The sequence below is a fragment of the Rhinolophus ferrumequinum genome, chromosome 15, assembly GCF_004115265.2.
Source record: "Rhinolophus ferrumequinum isolate MPI-CBG mRhiFer1 chromosome 15, mRhiFer1_v1.p, whole genome shotgun sequence".
NCBI classification, from domain to species: domain Eukaryota; kingdom Metazoa; phylum Chordata; class Mammalia; order Chiroptera; family Rhinolophidae; genus Rhinolophus; species Rhinolophus ferrumequinum.
In genome coordinates this window covers 47,293,244-47,300,925 of record NC_046298.1, presented here as the reverse complement: position 1 = coordinate 47,300,925, position 7,682 = coordinate 47,293,244, and the positions used below count along the sequence as shown (strand labels likewise).

Here is a 7,682-nt window from a genome sequence, read left to right as displayed (position 1 = left end):
AGTCCCCATCCTCGTGGGGTCCCTCTACAAGACGAGACTGGTGATTAACCACAGGAGCACATGGACACATCACCTGACGTCAGACAATAATGGATGCAATGGAGGAAATTAAAGCAGCACCTGAAGCAGGAGTGACTTTGTGCAATGCCAGGTATGGTGATCAGAAGTGGCCTCTCCATCTGGGGCCTGAACACCTGGAAAAATAGCAAGTTCAGATGTGGGAAGGTGGGAGTGTTTGGTTGGTTCTAATACCATAATAGAAATAGCTAAAGAAGAAAGCCAAAACAATGGAACAAAAGAAGTAATAAAAATAAACTTTCCTGAAAGAAAGGATTTGGGCCCTCAAGTGGAAGAGTCCAAACTAGGAAAACTGACAGAGGCATCAATAAGACACATTCCAGGATGACTACTAGTTGTTATTTTTTTTTTTAAGAGGAAAACAATGATTTACACATCGGAGCAACAAACCAAGTTATTTAGAAGGGCAAAGAAATCAGATTAGTGTCAAATTTTTTGACCATAGTACTGTGCTCCAGGAGAAAGCAGTCTAACAAATGTACAACACTTGGGCCGGCCCGGTGGCTCAGGTGGTTGGAGCGCTGTGCTCCTAACAGCGAAGGCTGCCTCAGTTCGATTCCCACGTGGGCCAGTGGGCTCTCAACCATAAGGTTGCCAATTCAATTCCTCGAGTCCCTCAAGGGATGGTGGGCTCAGCCCCCTGAAACTAAGAATGAACAGGGCACCTTGAGCTGAGCTGCCGCTGAGCTCCCGGATGGCTCAGTTGGTTGGAGCGTGTCCGCTCAACCACAAGGTTGCCAGTTTGACTCCCGCAAGGGATGGTGGGCTGTGCCCCCTGCAACTAACAACAGCAACTGGACCTGGAGCTGAGCTGCGCCCGACACAACTAAGACTGAAAGGACAACAACTTGACTTGGAAAAAGTCCTGGAAGTACGCACTGTTCCCCAATAAAGTCCTGTTCCCCTTCAAAAAAAAAAAAAAAAAAAAGAAGAATGTATGACACTTGGCAGCGTATTAAAAAAAAAAAATCTTGACTAAGTGGGGTTTATTCTAGGAATGCCAAGATGGATAAAATTAGGAAATCATTAACAAAATGTATCATCTTAACAGAGCTAAGTAGAAAAAAATTGTATGATCATCCCCAGATATGCTAAAGGCACTTGACAAAATTTAAAATCTATTAATGTTAACACAAAATTAAATAGGAAGTGATAATTCTTAACGATATTAGGTATATAGATATCTAGATAGATAGATAGATAGATAGATAGATAGATAGATAGATAGCTATCTTAGCCTAAAATTCAGGATCTCAATGAGTAAATGTTAGAGGCTGTAATAAAAATAACATTAGAAGCTAAATTTAAATCAGGAACAAGACAAGAACGCCCACTACTTTCACAACTACTTAACACAGCACAACCTGTCTTCCATTGTGTGCTAGATCAGGACTTCCAAACTATTTGATGGTCCCCATTTGGGAAAATCTATTGAGAACCCGCTGATCTGCCATGGGTTTTTCCCACTTTCCATAGACGAATAGGTGGAAGGAATTCCAATTTAAAAGACTTGGCACATTTGTTTGCCAAACATGCCTGATGAAACAAGTAAAGAGTTAACAGGAGCAAGCTTGTGGGCTAACAGGAATGAGCTTAAACATTAACCGCTTGGCTCTAATTCCCCTGGCTAGCACTGCACCTACAAGCTGACAAGGATCTTACATTCATCATAGATGAGAACAGAACAGTTCCCAACCCCAAATGCAACCCCTGCAAAATGACATTCATCATAGTTGGGAACAGGACAGTTCCCAGGAGAAGACAATTGTAACGGCAGCCCCCCTGCAAGCTGACAAGCACCCTACATCCTGCATGGAAAAATATAAAACCCCAGCACTTCTTCTCAAAGGGGCAGCTGTCCCCTATCAGACTCTACCCTGGCTAAACTCCATTTGCCAGTATTTCTCTCTCATCCCTCTGTCTCCACAGCTCTCCCTCTCAAACTTCCCTGGCAAAACTTCTGCCAATTGCAAAACAGAACTCTCTCTCTCTCTCCCTTTTTAACTTTCAATTAATCTTTTCTCTGGATACTCTTGTAGAGTCTCGTAAATTCTTTTGCATTCTGCCAATGGCCAGGGGTTAATTCCACACCAAGACAATTCTTTGCACATCGCCAGTTTGTTGGGCATTCGTTGAGGTTCTAGTGATGTCATGGTGAACCAGACTGGATGAGGACCCTGTGGTCATGTTGACAGTCTATACTGTCAACATTCGATTTTGCTTTCCTAAAGGTTTCTACTAGGATAGACAGCAGCCACTTTCTTCCTAACCTTCTCCACGTGGGATTGTATCTACCTGAGGAAAACCAAGCAGGGAGCCTAAATTAAACCGATTCCTTTCTCTGCCCCTGACTAACTCCTGGGGTGATTAGTCTCAAGGTAGCATTATGCACGATTTGATACTGTCATCAACTAGTAGACAGAAGGGACACTGCTCAGCTGGTGTTTTCTTCGGCTCCCTCCTTTCTTCCTTCCCTCCTTTGCTCTCCCCCCAACCCTTTCTTCTTTCCCTCTTCTGTCCACCTTTTAAAATAAATAAGTTGTGGGGACAGAGCCAGGAGAGCAGTTTCCAGGCTCTCGGCCTCACGTGGAAAGGTGCTGGCTCAGGTAGTAAATGGCCATCAGCTGTGATTGGATGGCCATCAGCTGTGGCTAGTTGGCCGTCAGCTGTAACCAGTGAGCCGTTGGCCACTAATATAACTGCCATGGCTACATGTCCTGCGGGGCGGTCTGCGGGGTCTCTGGTCCCACTCCCCACATAAAAAGGCAGGATATGGCTAGGCCAAAAAGGAACACCCACGGAGCCATAGGTAAGGGGGTCATACTAGTATATTCTCACTGGCGGCACTATACTCTCACTGGAGGCTGGATCCACACTGTCTGCAACCCACCATCCTAACTGCAATCCGCGCTTGCCAGCTCAGCCACCATCTTCTTGCTAGCCCCCATTCTCTGCTAGCGTAGCCACGGCAGTTATATTAGTGCCCAATGGCTCACTGGTTACAGCTGACGGCCAACTAGCCACAGCTGATGGCCATTTGATCATAGTCGATGGCCATTTACTACCTGAGCCAGCACCTTTCTATGTGAGGCCGAGAGCCTGGAAACTGCTTTTTGGGGCTCTGTCCCCACACTACACTAGCAGCAAAAATGGGGGCCAGCAAGAAGATGGTGGCTGACCTAGCAAAAGTGGATTGCAGCTAGCAAGTGTGGTTGGTTGGCAGAGAGAAGTGGACCGTGGGTTGCGGACAGTGTGGTTTCCTGTATCTCCAACCCAGACACCAACGAGATTATAGTGATATGACTCCCCTATCTATGGCTCCGTGGGTGTTCCTTTTTGGCCTCACCATATCCTGCGTTCTTATGTGGGGAGCGGGAGCTGAGACCCCGCATGACACCCTGCATGACACAAGTTCATTGCTTACCCTACTTTTAAATACAGGCACCTCATTTTATTGTGCTTTGCTTTATTGTAGTTCACGGATGTTATGCTTTTTATAAATTGAAGGCAAGGTCTTCCCCAGAAAAAAGATTCCGACCTGCTTTATTACAGTGGTCTGGAAACGAACCAATGATATCTGAGAGGACTGCCTGCAGCATTGAAAATCTCTTACCTCAGAGTTATTCAACTATCTACCAGAATCACCTCCACAAATGGTTTGCTGAACAAACAGTAGAATTGCTGCTAGAATCTTGACACATGTGATCCTATTAACTTCCGCAGCCACCACCTGACCTTGTGAACTGGCTTTACCCTTTGCTGGTAATCACCGAGTTGTAACAATTGAAAATGTTTTTTTGTTTTGTTTTTTTTTTTTAGCTAAGACAACAATGGCATCATTTAACTTGCATTTCTTAGTGTTTTATTACTATGTTATCTGACCTTTACTACTTTACTAGTTGGCAACTAATGCCATTATTCATTGAGGGTTTTTTTGTTTGTTTGCTTTTTTCTTTTTTTAGCTCTCACTTCCTCAGTTTTACTCTGGGGAGTTCTTTAAACGTTTATGGAGCAACGCTTTCACTTCCTCCTTCAAGGCCGCCTTTGCTTTGCTCTTGCTGTGTCGGAGCGCCCTCTATAGGCGAAGCAAGTCCTCTGCAGGAGCAGGCGCGTCCGGCGCGGCTCTGGAACACAGAGGTCAGATGTCAGCCTTTAAAACTCAAACAGGGGCACTCCTGGTTGACCCATAGGAAAATAATTTCAAGTTTGATGATCACCATCCACGAGAACTCCAATTTTTAAAAATATTCTTGCCCTAATTGACTGCTGGGCAATGAGTCTCCAGGTAAAATTGTTTATGATTTTGAATTATAATTAACTGTAATTTAAGCCTCAATCTGCTCGATATATAAAAACATGACTCCTACCTCCCCTCTGTATTCATTAACTTCCTTGAGTGCATTCATATGTGGAGCCTAAGGTTTACCACCTCAGTGGTACACCAGCACTGGTCCGGATGGTTTTATCTACTGCTGACTTCAACCACTGCACTTGTTCCTAAAACCAGCTGGTTGGGAGACTTATTGTACAGAAAGCATATCTCTGCGTGGCAATAAAAGCAGGACACTTTCTATTGGAAGCCTGAATGAAGACTGTAGCACTACATTTTGGATAAAGTGACTTGGTATTTTTTTTTTTTTTTGGTAACTGCGTCCCACTTTCTTTTTTTTGTAACTGCGTCCCACTTTCTTTTTATTTATTTATTTTTGTGGGGTTTTTTTAAGTATAGAAGCTCAAGTATGATAGTTGTAAGCTCTACAAAAAAATTAAAAATAAGAAAATAAAGGGCCACAACAGCAGCTGGCCAGCAGAGCAGACCTATCCGCAGGCTCCCCACCTTCTCCGTGGTACCGGGCGCTCTGTGCAGGGCGATGCTGAAGGCCCCCTCTCCTTTCTCCCAGAGCTGTCCCCTGTCACCCCTAAACCCCAAACATATGTGGAATCAGATTTCCAGTTTTACATCTATCTGTCACACACCACAGTTATTTCAGTTAAAAAAATTTTTTTGTTTTACATTTTTTACACCAATGTAACAAAAAGGCGGTAGGAAAGGGGAGGCAGACAGTGTATTTTATGCCTGGTAAATGGGTGGGGGGGAGACACGGGGCTGGGGCAAACAAAAAACACACCGTCTATGGGAACATGGTAAGTTTTGATAGCGAAACGTGTTGGGAAGCAAGCGGCAGACATGGATAAGTGTATTTTGGGGGCTCTATTCTCAGGGAGAGATGGCACTGTGCCGTCATGATGCAAGTTGCTATGTGACTTGTCACGGAAGGGTAAGGGAAAGGGAACAGAAAATGCGTTTTCTAAGACAGGACTCCAATGAGTGCACGGCCTGTGTGTTCCGTGAAACAGAGGTTTAACAGAACCAGGTCTTTTCTACAGAAATTCTTGTTTTCATTTGTCTGCAAACGTCTGCAGTGACCTCTGCCCATTTGTTTTTCCGAATAGAGCTCACTCAGCATACTTCTGATTTTATTTTCACGTCTTCTACCAGGTGCCCAATATTGGCTATTTGTGGGGAGCAGTCGCTCAGCTTCATCTTTCTCCCTCTGTCTGGTCAGGCTGTCTCCCAGGTTCATGGTGCCAGAAGTGGATTTGTGGGTTTGCAGGTGTGGGAGAGGAACAAACTTTCCTCTCCCCTCAAGGTTCTTCTGGCTGGCCTAATAATCAAATAGACATGAGACAGATTAGCAAGAGAAAATAACCAAATTGAATACACACATATGTGTGGGAACCCCACATACATGAGTGAGCCAGAGATCCCACAAGCATGAGAGGGTCAGAGATAGAAAGGGAACATGGATACAAAAGACATCCTGAGCTAAGGGTGAGGTAAGGGGCTTTGGGGGCTCTAAAGGGTCATTGCAGGATGATAAGAAGAGCAGAAGTTTGGTAAATAGAAGTTTACCCTGCCCTATAGATAGGGGGAAAAGGTTATCTTTGATGATAATCTCTTATTCTGGGCAAGGTTCCGGATTCAAGTTCTTCTAAGTAGTTAGGGGAGGGGCAGAAGTCTCTCTTGAGCCCGCAGCCAAAGTTGCCTTGAGCCCAAATAATCCACATACCATAACGGAGGCACAGGTTGGAGTGGCTAGCTCTGAACCCCACTGCAGCCTCAGCACCACTGTAGAGGTCAGCTTGCAATGGGCGGTGCGACCACCAGATTCTCCTGCATGTCCAGCACGTGAATGGAACCCCACCAGCCTTTGATTTCTCTGCTCCATCCCCAGCCTTCTTTTTGAGGGTCACTCCAACAAAGCCAGGATCCACACCTCAGAGGTAGACAGAGGACACACCGCCTTCCAGACACAGGTCTCCATACTGGTCAAAGGCATTGCTGGCTTCTACCTCCCAGTTTCTCAGCTGAGCAGAAGGCTTGTCCCCCTCTTCCAAAGGAGGGCCCTGCTTGTTACTCCATGGTGACCTAGAGGAGTCCCCATCTCTATTGTAGTCACACAAAAGGTAACCCTTCCCTACCACCTTGTGCAATTTTCAGTGGCTGGTCAACAGAAGACAGGAGTTCACATAGATTGGGACCAGGTTGATCAGGGCACTGAGGATTTGGGAATCCTGAGACTTGGGGAGAGGAGATGGGTGAGCTCCATTCTCTCCATTCCCAGAGCCCCTGTCCCAGCTCAGGCCTCGCCCTGGTTTTCCTGGAATAAACCTGACTTTGTCAGCCTGTAGGTTGGCTCCTGGTGGCCGTGAGCTACTCAGGTAAGGAAAATATATCATTTCATATCAGGCTACATTCTGTCCTGGGGTCTAAGAGAGCTAGTAACAGGGAGACAAGACCTGGTCTGAGATGTTAGGAACGGTAACAAGTTTTCCTTAAGAGCCGTTCACTTCTCCCTTGCATCACGACGTTTTAACATCCTCAGCAAATGGCTGAGCTGTCCAGCGTGGTCAGGTAGCCTGGAGGGCTAAGATGGATCTCATCGTCCTTGCAACCCGATGGGGGAGGTGCCAGCCAGGCTGGGAGCTTCCTGCCAGGGTCTGTGGTCAGAGACGGTGAGTACGCAGCTGTGGAGGAAGTTTCACAACCCCTGTACACAGGCCTGAGTAAAAGTATGACTGACCATGGGACAATCAGCTCCTGGGCTGTAGGCATAGCGATTGGCTGTCGTTGACGACTTTGAGGTGCTCTATGGTGGTCTGCAGGTGACTTCACTTCTTTGGGCCTCAGTTTACCCCTCTTTCAAATTGGAAGTATCACCTGGTGGGTTAGTAAGTATCCTTCCAGCTGATAAGGGCATAAAAGCTTGAACTTGGAGCCAGACAGAGCTGAATTTGAAAATCATCTTTATCATTTTCTAGCTGTGTAGGCCACACAAACAAATAAGCAAACAAACAAATGCAAGAGAAAGCAGAGCTGAGAGATTCCTGATGGCGTGGTGGTTTACCTAGGTCAGCTATCCCTGTAGTGAGGACCACCCACTTTTTCACATATAATTTTTAAAAATTGAGATAGAATTCATATACCAGAATTTCACCCTTTCAGAAGTGCACAATTCAAGGCTGGGTGTTTGGTTTTGGGGTGGGGGGTTAGTATATTTGCAAAGTTGTGCCACCATCAGTACTGTCTAATTCCAGAACAT

General features: G+C 45.6%; 1 pseudogene; it reads right to left on the bottom strand.

Moving 5' to 3' along the window:
- Window positions 1–5,440: 5,440 nt before the first annotated feature.
- On the bottom strand, window positions 5,441–7,195 carry LOC117035425 (F-actin-capping protein subunit beta-like; annotated as a pseudogene).
- Between the last annotated feature and the right edge of the window lie 487 nt (window positions 7,196–7,682).